General features: G+C 41.8%; 1 protein-coding gene across 2 annotated transcripts in view; it reads right to left on the reverse strand.

Annotated features, from left to right (window-relative positions):
- The window catches only part of SAMD12 (sterile alpha motif domain containing 12), a 179773-nt gene that overhangs the window by 34264 nt on the left and 126950 nt on the right, over window positions 1–18559 (reverse strand). The window lies entirely within an intron of this gene.

Consider the following 18559-nt stretch of genomic DNA (forward strand, 5'->3'; position numbering starts at 1 on the left):
TTAACTCATATTTAGAAATCTGTCTTTACGTGAATCACAATTAACCAGCAAATGGATTAAATTTCTACTGATTCCAGTATTCAAATATCAGCTAAAAAACTAACTTAAAAAAGGTAACCTTAGTCCTAGTATTGTGGTTAAAATAAAAAACTTTTTCTTTACAGGTTAATGATTGTGGCTGAACAGCTGCTACAGCCACTACTGGAGGAAAAGCAGCAATTTAATAAAGAGTAAAGTGATAATTATCCAGCATCCTGATTCGTTTTAAGATATGGCATCTTCAAGCAACAGAACACACATACTCCCTTTAATTGATAACTGAAAACATTTCCTTGGGCTAACTAAATATCTAGTTGACTGAATTTTCATTTAAAAAAACCTGTGATATGATCCCCTGGGGAGAATATTCTTCAATTATAAACATGCACGTTTCATTTTATGTTCTCCTCTCACACCTTCTTGGGAGACCTACATTAAGCTCATGCCACTAATCTTTTTGGAAGTTGACGACATTTATTCTCATTCATACTTTTTCCAGATCAAGAATAAATAGGAAGGCATTCCCCACAGCTGGACAGCATTGCATGCTATGTATTTCCAGCACTGCTAAAGCACAAATCTACTTCCAACAATTTTCCTCCACAAATAGTGTCAGCCATATTTCATGCTCCTCCATGGTGAACACAGTTGTTCCCCACCTTCTGAAAAGCTGGTAGAGGGAACGCTCTCGGGAGATGACCTCCCTTTATGACACTGGCAGGAGGAAGAGAAAGGTGGGCCAAGAAGAGGCATTGTTCTTGTTTTGGCCTCACCACTCAGAATTTCGTCCTGAGAGCAGAGGAAATGTAGCAAAGGCAGAGGAACTAAGCTGAATGGTCTCTCCCAATCTTTTTTTACCTGTGTGTGCTGCTGCCAGTCCTTTCTACTGCTGCCTCATTTCTGAAATTCCTGTTCAGCTCTGCAGCTCACTTTGTGACAGTATTTGGTCTCAGCTATATCAATGCAGATCTACAGATTTGCATCTAGGTTATCAGATCCTGATAACCTGTTAATGCATACACTGTCAATACTTGGGACATTTATCCTCTGATCTTCCTCACACATTTTCTGCCTTGCCACCTGCTCCTCTTCCACTGTTGCTGCCCAGTGATTGCATACTGCACTCAAAATGTTGCTGTGAGGGCTACCATTTTCATCTGCCTCAGACAGCTCTGCCCTTGTTACCCTGGGCATCTCATCCCACCTCTGACTTTCTCATGTGGAGAAGTCCTTCTGACCTGTGAAATTTGCCTGGAAGAGATCTTTCAACTTAGACACACTCCCTTTATTCGAGCTTCCCTGTTCCTCAGCAAGAGACTCATGGTCTGAATGGAGTTAGTCACAATTGTTAGTTACAATTACCCAACTTCAGGTCTTTTTTTTTAACATTAGCCATAACACCTACTGATCTTTACTGTTTGATAATGGCTAGGTAGACAGTAACTGCAGTTTCTTTAGCTGCAGCTTCTTACTAGGTCCCTGCATGTAGCAACCTCACAACCAAGGCACTACTTCCCTTTCCCCAGCCCTCATTCACCCCTTTCCTTTCAGGCTGCAGACTCTCTTCAGCTGCCATTTACGACTCATTTACCAGTCGCTGAAGTTGGGAGTTCCTGGTCTGGTGTTCCAAACTTCTATGTGGCTGCTAACCCTACTGAAGAAGGAAAAGGACAGCTGACAGGTATATGACCCTCATTCCACTGTGGTGAGAATTGGTGGCATAGGAGAAATATGCAATATCGGCCAGTTCAGAAGAAAGAGAAGAAATGGGAAGGTAAAGGAAGTAAAGTAGGAAGAAAATCTATTATTGTCCTACATGATAACTAAATTTTTGCTGATTTTTCTATAAACCTTTGAACAATGGACTTTGGGAGCAAAGCCAAGCTTTAAACTCATAATACCTTCCGTGTTGACCTATGCCTGAGGTGAACTATATCACCGTGGGTCAATTTATAATATAGGGCAGGAACATGCTATAAAATTCACCTGACCTAAAATTATCCTGTATTCAGGTTTGGCCCCTCACTACAAGAAGGACATTGAGGTGTTGGAGCATGTCCAAAGAAGGACAGTGAAGATCGTGAAGGGTCTAGAGAACAGGTCTTCTGAGGAGCGGCCGGGGGAGGTGGGGATGTTTAGCCTAGAGAAGAAGAGGCTGAGAGGAGACATGATCACTCTCTGCAACTATCTGAAAGGAGGCTGTGGCAAGGTGGGAGTCAGTCTCTTCTCCCAAGTAACAATTCTATGATTACTCCTCTCCAATAGGCCACCCGAGGGGCCCACTGGGGCATCCTGTGATGTTCTGCTACTGGAGCTTTCTCTGTATGGAAACTGAGGTGCTAGTGTCTACTAAGAGGAGGCAACATGTGGGTCTTGGACCACTGTGAAGGTAAGCAGTAACCAGATCCACATGGTGGGAAGCAGTACTGGATCTCACAGTACGGATGCAATATGGACACAACCAATATAATAAGTGGACAGAGGGGTTCATATCAATGGATCACATACAGAAGTAAAGTAAGCAAAAACTTTTTTTAACAGACAACCCCTGCCTGTTCCAAGATGCTTGTGGAGTTTTCAGACATGTTTTTTGGGATGGACTTGACTAAAAAAATCAGCCAAAATAAACCCACTAATATTTGCAAATCTTATATTCAAACCATAAAACCATTTAAAATCTAACAGCAGTCTTTGTTCTTCCCATACACTTTGATATTCAGATCCTTTAATCTCTGTTATGAAGCCTCCTAGGACATCTCCTTGCAGATTTAATTTCAATACCATGAGCATAGTTATTTACTAAATGTTTTCAGGCCATCATTCAATCCCCTTAGGACAGGTTTCATCTAGACAACAGCAGATGCCTAAAGGGCAGAACAGCCAAGATGTTGATGGCTACTCTCCTTTCTTCCATAATGGAGAGAATAGACATTTCTGGTGTGCAGCTCATCTCATCTGGAGCTAGGCATGTAAATTAGGCTCAAACTGGATCTTCATCAGATCCAACTCAAACATCCCTCTTTGTCCCTTGGCCAAATATTCCCTGTTGGGTAAGGAGCATCAGAAACCATCTACTAGAAAATACAGCGTATGCTGGAAGAATTTAGGATGAGTTTTTTAGGTGTAACACATTACTAACCATGTAACACAAGCTATAAACATGTTTAAACATAAAACACTACCTCTTCAGAAAATTTTTGTCAGATGTGTAGTGGCATTGTTGCAAACATTACAGTCACTGGTGCTTCTAATAGAAAAAAAGGTATTTTTAACAAGATCCTGGAACTATCAAATACCTTCCTGTCACCCATTTTGTGTTAACCAACTGCAGAATCGACAAGGGGTAATGGGATGAAGCTGGAACACAAAAAGTTCCACTTAAACATAAGAAAAAACTATTTCACTGTTCAGGTGAGGGAGCCCTGGCACAGGCTGCCCAGAGGGGTTGTGGAGTCTCCTTCCTTGGAGGTCTTCAAGACCCACCTGGACATGTTCCTATGTGATCTGATCTAGGTGACCCTGCTTCTGCAGGGGGGTTGGACTAGATGATCTCTAAAGGTCCCTTCCAACCCTACCATTCTGTGATTCTGTGATTCTATGGCTGAGGGAAAAAAACAGACACCTCATTTGCCCCTCATTTGACAGAGGTACCGCTGCCCCTCAGAACTGCTCATTCAGCCACCCTGGCCCCAGCAGCTCATACCCAGCGCCTCACCAGGCATTGCAGTGACTGCTGCTGGCAGGGGGAGAGCATGGGGCTGCCCGTCCTCATTTTCCCTGCACTAACAGAATCGATTACAGGCAGGTCATGCTGCGTATCCCTTCTCCAAAGGTTTTCCTGAGCGTGGGGAAGGAAGCTTTTAGTTCTGGACATTGCCATTAATTTATATGCTGTAGGTGACTATCTTTATTATTAATCTTCTGCACCTGTGCCCAGTGTGTTGGATAGGTGCATTTTAAATAAATTAAATTTTGCATAATCACTCCCTTTGTGATTTTATTATGCAAATAATGCTCATCTTTTCACCTCTGAAACCACCCCCATACCACAACTTCAAAGTCAGACTAATTTATAAAAATGCTGAGAAAGGCAGATCTTTTTTAAGGGCTCAATACAATAAGAAGTGACTTCTGTTCCTTTGTAATGTGGAAGGTAAATGGGAGAGCCCATTGTTTCCACATGATTTTTCTTTTTTGGAAAACAGAAGTTTAATTATAACTTTCATCTATGGTTACGTTCTGTTGTCTCCAGATATCTGCAGGTCATTTTAAATCCTGCCTGTTCAACTGGCTGTGGGCATTTTAGAATTTTCTGTGACACAGACTGCAACTCTGAAAGCAAAACCCACAGCCATTTATTGAGATGGCTGGGGATGGATGAGTACCCAAGGTAAGTGGGAACAGGTAAGGGAGCAGGAGAGGCAGGACAATGTGGAAGACAACCAGAGGGGAAGCTGGCAGCTTTTGGAAGCTCTCCAGAGGCCTCCCTGGAAATCAGCAGGGTTTGTGTGAGGATGTATTGAAAAGATACTGAGCACAAAATCTTCAGCTCCTTCATAAATGCTGATCCACGGCTGGGTCATGTCAGCTGCTGCAGAGCAGGAGCAGTAGTAACAGATGCTACCAATACCAATGTTGGCTTTATTAAGCCTCGGGTTTTGCAGAGTTGGACACATTACTCTGGGCCCACACATTATGCTCATTTTTGAACCTCTGTGAAGTCTGGGTGGAGAGGGACTCCCTTCACCACTCATTTTATCTACTGGTTCAAACATCAGAGCCTGTGTCCTCAAATCTGGGGCCATATTGCCTAACTGCAGGCATTTAGTAAAGGTTCCCTATGTATGCGTACTGACTATTTATCACTCGGTGCAAGGGTCGCTCATTCTTGGCTAGGAATGACAAATATTGCTTAGTGCTTTCTTGACCTTAGTCTCAGAGATTAAGTTAGTCAGCTGTCTTAATGGATGGAATGCAGTCTACTGGAGCTGCTCCAGCTCCAACTCTAGAAACTTTTGGAGGGCATTTTCTGATTCTATTGGTTCCATGTAGTTTTTCCCTTTGAGCCTCTCTTTTCAGCCTAACTAGGATAGCCGGTAGTCAACCTTTCTCGTTAGGAGTCCTTTCTTCTTTATTGTCTTCAGTTAATACTTTTATCTTATTTTCTTTAATGAGTGCTCTGTCACCTCTGTATTATGCAAGATGTCTTTGGTGCATCCAAACAAACCAGTAACTACCAACCCCAAAGACACCTACTCTAATGATGAATCCAACAGATCAGATAGATAAATAATTCAAAGGGATCATTAGCTTAGCTTGCACAAGAAAAAAAAACCCCAGAAACACAATAAAAAGTGTACTTATTCGATCTGTTCACATTTAGCATTAATTATAGAGATAGCGTAAAGTCGACATCTCAAATTTTAATTACTTTGAAATTTGCATAGTGGTTTTCTAAATGCCTTTTTGTTTAAGTCTGTTTAATACAGTGTTTAATTAAACCTAATTCTGGGTCAAAGTAATTTAATTAAACTTATTGCCTGTAGGTCCTACATAAACGGCACTGATCACAACTTGTGCTTAGAGAGCGTGTGGTCACCAACAAAGTTGCTTCCTTGCTCAGGGGCAAGCTGACTACTTAAAACCCTTTATTACCAGAAATGGAGAAACAGCTTTGTGATTGGTAAATCCCAACATAAAATACAGTTGGCCCCCAGGAATGTGCTTCTGTACAGAGTGGGATCCTGGATAGTAAGCCCAGTACACATCCTTCTCTGAGCAGGAACAGAAGGAGTGAGGGGATACAGTGTCTTAAGTTAACAATCCAAAGGATTTTACTATAAAACCCCAAAAAGGCACATTCCTCTTCTGCCAGGATGAACCTAACACAAACTCAGTATTTTAAGATATCTTTAGGTACTCCTATCTGACCCAAAGCATGTAATATTTGATGCACAACAATCCAGTCGATTTAAGCAATCAGTTTAAAATGACAGTACAAACAATGCTTTGCCAAGGACCTGGGCAATCTTGCACAGATTAAGAACATATTTCAGTCTTGGCAGTATTTCCCTCTTACCCTTACAAGATTTTTCATTTCCAAATGAAAATTTGCCCAAGCTCGTGACTATCTTGAGAGGCAGGATCCATCAGCTGTGGGCTGTAATACTTCATTGACTATCCTGGTCCTGCTTCCCCTCCATTCAAAATACTACCACGAAGACTATTTTCTATTTCCTTTCTTTGATGATAATGGATTCATATTTATAATAGCAGACTCAGAAAAGCCTGAAGACTTTCAAGGTCTTTCTGAGCACAGCCTATCTCTACTCATCACTTCTTATTTGTTATCAAGTTATTGATCCTAACTCTGCCAGGGACACCAGCCTCTGCTACCAAGTCAAAAAAATCTCCAACTAATTTTGGGCAGAGTTTGTTCAAAACACCTGCAAGGCTACAACTTACTGTCTGCTTGAAAAATCTCAGAAGAAATCTAGAAAGATTTTCCTTTAGCATGATATCTACAAAAATTTGACAGATCTATTGGGATTGTGGCTTTTTTAAAGAGAGCTACTGTCTTGTTTTTCTCTCATATTTATCTGACATAATTATCATGCAATCTTTTGCAGTCTTTGCAGTCCATTTTCATAAAGCTTCAAGGGCAGTGAGGTGTTGGTCCACGAGGAAGGCTTCTGAAGTGCTCTCATAATACAAATACGCACCAAAAAAATACCAATAGCCCGTGGAAAAGTTTCATTTTACCCTCTGCTTTTCATCAGTAAGAAAAAGAGGACTCTAATATCCAGACAGAAAATAACTAGAGCATATTGCTGACAGACTACACGTACCAGCTAATGTGCAAAGAGGAGATTTCACAGGATGCCTCGTGATTACCTTCACAGGGAATCAATCTGCATATCTGCAGATGAGTTTCGTTCTTCGTGATGACACCGTAAAAAAGAATCCAGGCTGAAGCACACTTAGGTACATGACTTGCCTCATTCTTGGCTCCTTCACTGCTGTTCCCTCTACTGGGGCTGGGCACACAGGTCTCTCAAAAGGCCACTCAGCTCCACACCTGGATTAATGCTCTCCGCTTCAAGATTGTTTAGCGGCATATGCCAAGGATATTTTCATGAAGTGGCATGCACTGTCACACAAATCATCTCTCTTCCCTGTTTATCCAATTCTGAAACTACTTAAAATGCATTAAAGAAGAGAAAATATGCACTCGATAAGGCAGAATAGGAGGTTTCAAAGAAGCGTGATTGCTGCTTGATTTTCAGAGGTGCGATGCCCCTAGAAGCTCCATGCAGGCCTTGGCTCTCTAAAAATAAACCTTCGAGTATTTAATGTAGATCTTTTGACACCTGTGGATACCTTGTACAAATGATGCTATCCCAGGGAACCCGTGTACAAAAGCAGTCACTGTTTTTTGTAGGCTGTGTGGCCATGTGCAGCTGCTTACTTAAGGCAAGCGGTGAACTCTGAGATGCAGAGACAGAAAATGTTGCAATGCTGTGGCAAATTATGTAAATATCACACACAAGGAAGCACCCTCAGTGATCTTGTGTTCTCTCTAAATTTCCATTAGTGTGGATTTCAACTAAACAAACACCATTCTTACCGTGTTATTTGGAGAGAGAACCCAGTGGGAACTCTATTTCTCTGAACCATGTCCTAGATCTTTCTAGTTTAAGATCTCCACCACCTACATCCCCAGACATTTCTACTTTCACCTGCAAAAATTAACCCTTAATTCTGTTGTATCTTTCCAGATCTCAAGGCAATTGGTTACTAGGCAACCACCCCCTATTTTCTCCCAGCTTGCTTGTTTAATTGAAGCTTGTGATAAATACCATCATCAAAGAGGACAGACACTTCCTAACGATGAACAGTTATTACTAAAGTCATGAGTAGAGCTTTTGATATGATGGATACAGGAAAGCAGTCCTCTATCTAAAATGTCCTCTTTTCACCAGCAAACACTTGCTAAATATACAAGGAAAGACCTTTTGCCTATCTGTCTTCTAAGCCTGCAAAAGGAAACCCGCTTGAAGGCTAGGTCTGCACTTTCTGGTGACCTGTCAGGGAACATTCACTCTTCCATCTACTGATTACTCATCCACATCACCTGGCAGAGCCCTCTGTGGATGGAGGGAACCACTGAACTGCTGGCCTTCCTTTGGGACAAGACCTGCAGCTGATCTACCCTGTCTGCCTCAGGAACAACTGAGGATACAGAGCACTCTTGGGAGAAAACTGAATATAGGTAAGTAACTCCACCACTGAAGTGTGAGCCCAGGAGACTAAAAATGAGTAAGCCACAGCAAATATGTTGGTGCAGATTTTCAGGGAGGCCCAATCAAGCACACACCAATCCTGCACCAATACCCTGCACGTGCAGCAGGTAGGTCTGCAAACAGAGCTGGAACTGTTATACCAATTCCTGAAAGCTCAGATACAAAAGATGCTACCTTACAAAGAGTACAATGCCTTCTGCTTTCTGCAGTACTGTCACTCACAGGACAATGGACACACAGACTAGAAAGCCAGATATCATGCTACACTTCCCTGCTCCAAATGGAACATGCTTGTGCACGTGGAGAAGTTGAGAACATATCTGCATGATGTGGGGTGCTAATGTGAACGACAAATATCTCAGGGCACAAAGCCTGTAATGGTTCGGTAGTCATTAGCCATTAAAGTGACTGGTTTCTGGCCAGACCAGCTCAGTAAATCAGATCTCCACTACTGTATCAGTCCCAAGAGAGGAACTTATAAGAAGCTGGGGAGGAGAAGCTGCAAGAGCCTCCACCCAGATGACCTCAAATAGCTACAGAAACATCTTAAAACTGGAGCCTATCTACTAAATATTCCCACTGCTGTGTTGTGATGGGGATCTCACTGCTGCTATAGACACATCTACAGCTCTAGGTGCAGAGCATTTGAAAGCAGCTGCTGACTAGACTTGCTCCAAGTCTGCCAGATGAATTTATGCAACATTCACAGCAAAGAGAACAAAAAATTCTGTGAGTATATTTATTTAAAGAATGGAGAATGAATGATGCAGATGAATTTTAGCAAGAGTGCTTAATCAGAGGACCTAAATCTCGGGGAAAGGAGCAGAGATATCAAACATTTTCACAAAGTCAGAGTTGTGGAGCAAGGACTTCTAAAGAGAGCTCTGCCTGGCTTTTCCACATAGCTCTTCATAGCTCTTCACTCCCTGGAAACCAAATTCTTGTCCAGGCAAATTCTGGCAGGCTGCAGAGCTAGACATATAGTCTGGCTCCATCCAACTGAATTGAAAGCATTTAAATAAATGCCTTCATAAGCTTAGAACTTGATTATTTTACATTCAAAAGAGGAAGAATACAGCCTCAAATTTGAGCTGCCTTCTGGAAGCCTATCTGAATTTGTGACTTAAAAAGGGTTTCTCATCTCCCACCTTTGTGGCTGCACATGTCCAGCACTGAGGAAAGAAACATTTCTCTATTGTGCCTCATTTTCTCATCTGTGGCAAGAGAGATTTTCCTAAGAGATAAGAATGAAACATTTCACTCAAGATCTTCAAGAACTCAGAATTAGTTTATGGTACCTGAAATAGCACTACTGATACATTTGCTTTATATCTCATCCTGACTCATGACACATATCTTCAAGATATCCCCTGCCAGACAGTTGATAAGACTTGGTCTAGAAGCTTCAAGTGACTAATTGGTAAGAATATATCTTAAAAAAATGCTTTTAATGTGTTTGACATCTTTAGATGTGTTTTGTGAGATGATAAATACATTTTCACCAGGTTTCAACTGATGCCATATGGCAGCTCACAAAAAGCTGAACAAATTAGGTGTAATGAGGCTGATTAAGAAAAAAAAAAAGATTTGCTATTAAAAGGACTTCTAGAATCTGCAAGATTATTTTCAGGTGGAGGAGATACCCTGTACCTTGCTCCTCTGGTATTTCTGGTTGATGGCCAGAAATGCCTCAGCCTCTGTCAGAGGTACCAGCAGACTTGTGAAGAGACGCAGTCCTGGGAACATTTGAATAAAAGGTAGAACAGAAATATCTCTCACAAAATCATATGCAAGCCTAACATCTTTAAAAATGGAGAATGTGAGGAACATGCCAGCTGACGGACATGGTAATACTGACTCAGAATCAGGTAACAGCATCTGATGGACAGATGACTAGTAAGTCAAAGGCATCAAGCCAGAAGTCCATCTGCAGCAGTAGCATGAAAGAGCTACAGGAAGAAATGGAAGGAGGTTCTACTGAGGGTTCAGATGGGACAGTCTCTACCTTTCCTCTCTTCCCTTGAGAGAGAAGGAAGAGGGCAGAATATGTGTGGACCAACACCCAACAAAGTACACGGATCAGTATTAAAGATTCACAAATGGATCATCAGGCTTAGGATGGGAGTGAAAGCAGCAGCAATGGTTCCCTTTAGAGGTTCATTGGGTCTGGTTTGCACTCCACCAAATGTGCAGCCACCTCACTGACAGACTGCACACACCTTGAAGGGCAGGAAGAGCGGGAATCTCAGAAAAGGTGGTCAACTTCTGCCATAACAACTGTCTCAGTTCAGTCTGACAGCATGACTGGAAACAGAAAGGGCAGCCACTGGACCCTACCAGAACTGCAGCAGTTGCTAAAAATCTAACGCCATCCCTGCCACCACCTTGTGTCACATGCAAACAATTAGACAGTGTTGTACGTCTTCCATCAGGGATGTCTGAGTATTTACAGTAGCACTAAGGATGCTTTTGTGCCATCCCAGAAGATCTAACATGGATACAAGCACTTCAGGTTTCATTTGCACTGGGGCCACTCTCACTTGAGCTATGCTAGTTAAGAGTGAAAATCTGTTGAGAGCCTTAGAGAAAAACCCAGATGGTATTACTGTGGGACACATCCACTGCTTAATTATTGTTAGAGCTGTGGCTCAGAAAGATTAGGTAGTTTATTACAGTTGCTGTCAGAACTAGCCTTCCTCCCATGCTTTTCATGCGTGAGTTAGTTCATGCTGCTTCTCTGACCTGGCAGGAGGACAAGCCCAACGACAAGAGTATTCACCTCCTTCTGGAATCACTGAATTAAGAGCAGGCATTTTTTAATGTTTTTTTTTTTGATTTTTAATGGTCAGATTATTCAAAGAAAGGGACTAAAACAGATCATCAGATCAAAGTGAACAACTTTGTTGCCAATTACTCCAAGGTAGTCTACTGCTGAACCTAACCCTACCTTTATTGGTATGACAGTAAAATTTGGTACCAGCATGGCAGTTACACATTCCTCATGTTTTTACATTTTCACTTCCCTCTAGTTTTAACAGATTTGCCAGTAACAACAATTATTGCACCTCTAGCCTCTGGCCATTTCCTAAAGCTTAGTGCCTCCACCTAAATGCATCACATTGCAAGACTCTTCTGTAGGATCTCTGCTTTAGACATTAACGTCTAAAATAATGTCTTCAATAGAAGCAGCATATGCACAGGGCAGAAATAAAGACATACAGAGCAGGAAAGAGGGAGGACAGCACTGATTAAGTTTTGCTGTGTTACAGCTTGTTCTTCCAGAAAGGCTTGCCATCAGCTGTTCCCTAGCACTGTGCATGTGTCTCTTCTGGCTAAAAGCACTGCATTGTGTGTCAGATGAGGCATGATTTCTCCTGGCTGTTGCTCTCTAATTGCAGACCCACTTTAGGGTCATTCAGCCTCTCCCCTCAACAGGATGTTGCGTTTCACCTTCATAAAAAATCCTTCCTGGGGTGTATTATGCAGAAGACCCTACAATGATAGACAAGACACACTAATGAAGCTACACCAGCTGTATATTTTCTTCAATCCTATGTACAAGAGTGGTGCACTTCTCTAAAACCTCTAAGGATACAAACCAAAATGATATCTAACCAATGGGGAAAAAAAAGGCCCCCACCTTTTCCAGCCATACATCCTTAAAAGGTCACAGAATCACAGAATCTCAAGGGTTGGAAGGGACCTTGAAAGATCATCCAGTCCAACTCCCCTGCCATAGCAAGACTACCTAGAGCAGGTCACACAGGAACTCGTCCAGGTGGGTTTTGAATGTCTCCAGAGAAGGAGACTCTACAACCCATCTGGGCAGCCTGTTCCAGTGCTCCATCATCCTCATACAGAAGAAATTTTTCCTTGTGTTTCTTCGGAACCTCTCATGTTCCACCTTGTACCTGGAGGAAAGCACTACTAGCCTGGGAAATGGAAATAAAGCATATTGTCTCAATCTGGGCACAAATGGGCAGATAATAAGGAGTAAATGTATCAGAAATTATCAAAATAGGGGAAAAATGTCAATTTTTGTACTTACTTACATCCTGTTCAAATACCCAGAGAGAACTTGTGTAGCTGTTTCTTAAATTCACTAAGCCGAGAAGATGTTTATGAGATATCTCTGCCTCAATTGTATTTTCCCTCTTTTATGTTACCACAAAGAGGACTTAAAGCTCATAAAATATATTTCCAAAGAGCACATTAGTCTCCTTTAGGAATGATGAGTTTCCATTAAGACTGACAGGCATTTTCCATAATTTCCCATGGGAGACTGTCCCCAGGCTCCTCTAAAAGGTTTTCAAACCCCATTGCTGCTGCCATTCACAAGGCACAAGCAAAACACCCTGCTCCTGCTGTCCAATTCCAAGTGCTCTTCAAAAACAAATGACAAAATCTCCAACAAATTGCTACTGAATACAATTTGCCTGCCCTCCTTGATTTTGCTTGTAAGGAAGAGTGTTTTGTTCACATTAGTCTTCTGCCAAAAGCATATTATCACAAGCTAAAGGGGGAAATTACTTTGTGGGAGCCTTTAATTAAAAGTGGGTCACATTTCATTACCTTTTTTCTCCATGATAGACATTGCTATCCTGCCCCTCTCTTTCCTCCATCTCCCAAAAACCAACCTGGAACAGGCTGGGACGATGGTCTTTTACCAGATCTACATAATCACTGAAATTCCGTCCTTTTATAGACTGGCAGAATGCGGCATTGCATGATGCAATAAATAACTGGTTTATTTAATTGAGGGCCTACCTGGCACTGGCTATCACCCTGCTCTTTCTAGCACTGTGCAATAATTACAAATTAGAATTGTCTCAGCAGTGTGTTTATTTAGCATTAAGAAATAATTGCAAGGAGCACAGTCTGGCTTTTTTTTTTTCTTGTTAATCCTTGCTTTTTTGTCCCATTAACTGCATCTAAATTGTTCAAATTCAAATGTGTTCTTGAGAATAAAACTTAATTAAGAGCATCTTTTTCTATACTGTTAACTTTTCTTTGGACTAAGAGACTAGTTTTTCATGCCTGCCACGACTCTAAGTGAACTGCTATGTTCGTTTTCTCTCGGATGAGAGATAGTGTATGTGTGAGTATGTGCTTTTTTGATGATTAGACCCTTTACCTCTGCTTCACTTCTATCTTCACCTCTATCTAGCTGACTGAAATATCAGCCAGAAGCCTGGACCAGACATACCAGTGTTATTTGTGATCAGATATTTTCTGGGATTTTCCGCCTGGCAGACCACTGCAAGATTTTAAGACCTTCTGCAGTAATTTCATTTTTCCTTGAAAACAGAATTTTCTCTTCTAAATGGATTCCCTCTTCCTTTTGGGGCTGATAACACATCTGTGAAGCATATCTTGCTTTCCTTGCTCAAAAACTCCTGGATCAGCAGAAACGTATGAGACAGTAGGTGTTAAGGGTGTTTCTCTGACAGTGTGAGGCATTTGGATGGTACACTTCTAAGCTCATTCCAAAACAAACTGTGGGGGGTTATTTCCCTGTTATATATATTTTATGTGTGTATATATATGTATTTATATACATTTTCACAAATTTATCACAATTGGAATAAAAGAGAATAAAAGACTCATAAGCACCTCCTTGTCAAGAAACAGTTATCTAAATAGCCTCTGAGGTGTATCTAAAGCCCCAAACCACATTCTTTCCTCAGGAGATGCCTTTCAAAGCCAAGAGGTAGAAAAAGGCAGGATAAAATACAGTGCTCAGAAAAAGATGACCCAAGGTCCCTGCGCTGCAGTTCAGTATACGTAAGCTCCAATCCAAAACACAGAAATACTGAGGAAAATCAAGGTAAAGCACCCTAAAGATTGAAGTCACTTTGTAGGAGGTTGTGTCCCTTAAACCTTTCAAGTGGATGCTTTCACTCAAGCATAAAGTAGTCATAACACAACATCATAATTCTCTTTAGAGGATTTTATGTGCTCTATCACGGATGCATTGACTTAAAGCATTAGCACATTTGGCTTATCTTTCCCCTACGTTTTTGTGTATATATGGCCCTCATTGGTGATGACTGATTTGAAAGTTGAGCTCAGATGTAACATGGCAATTTGCTCTATCGCTGTAAAATCTCTCTTACCCCCCAAAAAACCTGCAAGAGGGGTGAGGAAAAGAGGGAAGTCCTGAGCACAGTCAATACTATAAATGTATCTTCTGAACTCCACTTTGAACTGCATTTTAGACATACTTGAACCACCTGAATCTTTAATATCTCCACATCATCTCTCTCAGGTATTTCTGTGAATGTTGACAGGTTACAGCCAGTCTTGGTCCTCTTGGTAGGAGAGAATTGCCATTACAGGATAACAGAAGCTATGGCTGTTTCAGAAGTGCCATTATGAAGGGCGTTTTAAGACTCTGAGTTATAAAAGCTGTGGTTCTAGTCTGAAGAATGAGTCCATTAAAGAAAGTGTCACTAGATGTTTCCATGTTTATTATGTGCTAGTAACTCTGGGCTGAATGTGTTCAATTTGTGAGTACAAAGACATTTTTCTTCTAACAGCCAATCTTAAAAACTGAAGCTGGGATCTGAGAGGTGAGGTGGGTTTTTCATTCTCATATCTCATTACCAGTACACGTCAATTAATATATACTTGCTTATGTAGCTGTAACTGATCCTTATTATTCTATATTTTAATCTTGAAACCCGTTTGAATACAAGAGCCAAAAAATGCAAAACAGACTACAAGAGTTTACACAACAGTAACACAGTGCCTATACACTGTAAGTCAGCATATGTGAGCACAAACCCAGAACATCTGACTAAAGCCACAAATGTTGCAAAACTAATAACCTAGAGAAACGGTGAAGATACTACAGTTTAGAGTCAAACCTTGCCCAGATGACTGCATGGGTTGCTACTGGCCTCTGAACTCCTGCCCATATCTTTTCAGGAATGAGCTGCTCAAGGCTCAATGTATTATCCTAAACACAGCCGCAAAAAGCCAGCTTGGAAAGCTATTACTTCCCTGTATTATCATACAGTATCTCTGTCATCACTTCCCTGGTGGCAAGCATACACTATTGTGGCTTTATATTTAACGTATGGCTTAAATGCTAGAAGGGCAGGCGTTTATCAAAATGGCTTCAAGCAACAACTTGTACTCCACCCATATGTGCTACAAGCCACCAGACCGGCTTAGAGGAACCCAACTTGGAGCTGCTGCCTCTCTCTGGGATCAATGCAAGAAGCAGTTTAAGTCAGTAGCCATTCAGTAATGAAATGAGATTTTTAGAGGGCTATTAGTTCATAATAATTAGCAAGGAACAACAAAAACAACAACAAAAATAGCATTCATTCACTTAAAATGATTTTTAATGTTATAATGACTGGTACATAATTATACCAGAGAAGGGCTATTTAAAAGAGGAGAAAAAAGATAACTTCAAAAGCAGAGAATTCATTTGGTGTTTATTTGCTTCAGGGTTCTAATTACTCTGGAAACCAGCAACCCTCCTGATAGGATTACTGACACGAACGCAACTGCAGCTGCAAGGAACGCTGAGCACATCAGTTTTTTAGCACCATTAAAACAGTCCTCTATAAATACCAGATGCATCTATCTATCTATTACTCTCCCTTCTCAGCACTTACTAGCTGAGCAGTCACAGAGCATATCACAAAAATGAAATGTGTAGCTGTGACAGAACGGGCGCAGTAGAGCAAGTAATTTGTATCAGGATGTATAAGAGTTTAAGTTTTATTATTAAGTGTATGTCATAGATATACTAGCACCAGTTCATCTTTTTTTCCCCTTATACCTCAGATTTATACACTTATTAATAAAATCCAGACGGTCATTTCAACACCCTCATTTAGCAGAACAAGCTGGTCAAACCTGGTCAGAGTCAGGTGGATTCCACGTGGCCAAGCAGAGAGCCCTGGCAACTTTAATTGTTGCCGTCTAGAGGAGATTTATGACACTATCCATCCTGGTCCCAGCTAATAAATCACATCTTCCCCCAGTCTTCAGCAGACAGGTCGGGTGAGAAGGGCTGGTAGGTCTCATTAGTCCTCCTGAAAGTGGCCTAGAGGTAGGAAGGGGGCCACACAAGGCTCAACATTGCTTTCCCCTACATGGATTCTCAGTGAATTGCTTTACCTGGTGCTGTTTTGAAAACTATTCAGAGGAGGATTTTTCCTCAAGAGCTGGAGGAACTTTCAGCTGGCATTCAGTTCTGGTCCCAGTACAGATTTTTACCATGCAACCTAAAGCGTGTTCTTCAGTGCCTCTATGCTTCATCCCCCAGGAGGCAACCCTCAGGTGATGCTTCCTACCATTTGTCTTAGAAGGTAAACTCTCTAGGGCAGCCACTGCCTTCTACTATGCATATGCAGCCATTGCCACCATGGGGGAAGGTGAGGGTGGGCAGGTACAACAGCAACACAAAACAATAACTAAAACAGATGGAAAATATCTTCAAATGTCAAGTTATTGCATTCTGTCTCTCTCTCTTACTTCCCTAACAAGTTAGTAAGAAAAATCAATATTGCACAGTAGTTAGGCATTTCTTAGGTCTAATCTGAACAGCATCAAGGACAAAAAGTAGAAAGATCCTATCAAGACACTCAAGAGGTAAGGAAATCCAAAATGGCAGTTTCATTATGAGATCATCTTCTAATGGTCTTTGTGCAGCAAAATCAGTGGAGGAATTACAATTCTTACATTCTACTTTTAATAACTGCATTATTGTAAGATCTGCATGAGAGAGAAGGAGCCTGCACTTACAACTACAATGTATGTGTCCTGAAGCCCGGGAAGACAAATCAGATGAGGGCACAAGCACCACATCGGTAAAGAGATGGTAAAGAAAGGTTTCAAGGTTTAGTATCTTCGTAAGTGATCTGCATGAGGGGATCAAGTCTACCCTGATGAAGTTTGCTGATGATACCAAACAGTGGCCAGCAGCAGAACTGCTACTTTAGACTTCCAGGGGGCAGACTTTGAACTCTTAAAGAAATTGTCCTCCCAAGTCCCTTGGGAGACAGTTGTGAAGAGCAAAGGAGTCAGGAAGGCTGGACATTCTTCAAGAAGGAAATCTTAAAGGCGCAGGACTGAGCTGTCCTCGTGCAAGAAAATGAGCTAGCAGGGTCAAACACTGTCATGGCTGATCAGGGAACTTATGCTGGACTTCAGGAAAAGAGAGCTTATGGACTCTGGAAGAAAGGAAAGGAAACTCTTGAAGACTACAGGGATGTTGTGAGGTTATGCAGGGACAAAATTTGAAGGGCCAAAGCTCAATTAGAACTTTAAATGGCCATTGATATAAAAAAACCAAAGAAAACGTTTCTATAAATATACTAGCAGAAAAAGGAGGGACAAGAAGAATCTCCATCCTTTAACAGATGCGGGGGAAAGCATAGTGACAAAAGATGAGGAAATAGCTGAGGTACTTAAAGCCTTCTTTGCCTCAGTCTTTAACACTAAAACCAGTTGTTTTCAAGGCACTCAGCTCCCAGAGCTGGAAGACAGCGATGGGGAACAGAATGAACTCCCCTTAGTCCAAAGGGAAATGGACTGTGACTTGCTCACAAGTTGATGGGGCTGGATAGGATCCACCTGAGGCTGCTGAAGAAGCTCATGGAAATGCTCACCGAGCCATTGTCCATCATCTACCAGTAGTCCTGGCTCACTGGGGAGGTCCTAGAGGACTGGAGGTTGACAAATGGCACAGAATCAAGTTGGAGGCCTGTGGCCAGTGGAGTTCCACAGGGATCGATTCTGGGGCCAGTCTTGTTCAACATCTTCATCAGTGACCTGGATGAGGGGACAGAGTGTACCCTCAGCAAGTTGGCTGATGACACCAAACTGGGAGGACTGGCTGATTCCTCAGAAGGCTGTGCTGCCATTCAGTGGGATCTTGACCGGCTTGAGAGTTGGGCAGAGAGGTCCCTTCCAACCCCTATCATTTTGTGATTCTGTGAGTGGGGAAGTGGACACTTTGGAAGGGAGAGATGCCCTGCAGAATGATCTGGCCAGGCTGGAAGAGTCGGCTAATAAGAACCCTGTGAAGTTCAACAAGTAAAATATCAGGTCCTACACCTGGGAAAACATAATCCAGGAGTTTAGCACAGGCTGGAATTTACCTGGCTGAGGAGAAGCTCAGTGGAAAGGGACCTGGGGCTCAATATGAGAGAACAGTATGCTGCTGCAGCAAAGAAGGCTAACAGGATGCTGTT

This window comes from Colius striatus, chromosome 4, assembly GCF_028858725.1.
Source record: "Colius striatus isolate bColStr4 chromosome 4, bColStr4.1.hap1, whole genome shotgun sequence".
NCBI classification, from domain to species: domain Eukaryota; kingdom Metazoa; phylum Chordata; class Aves; order Coliiformes; family Coliidae; genus Colius; species Colius striatus.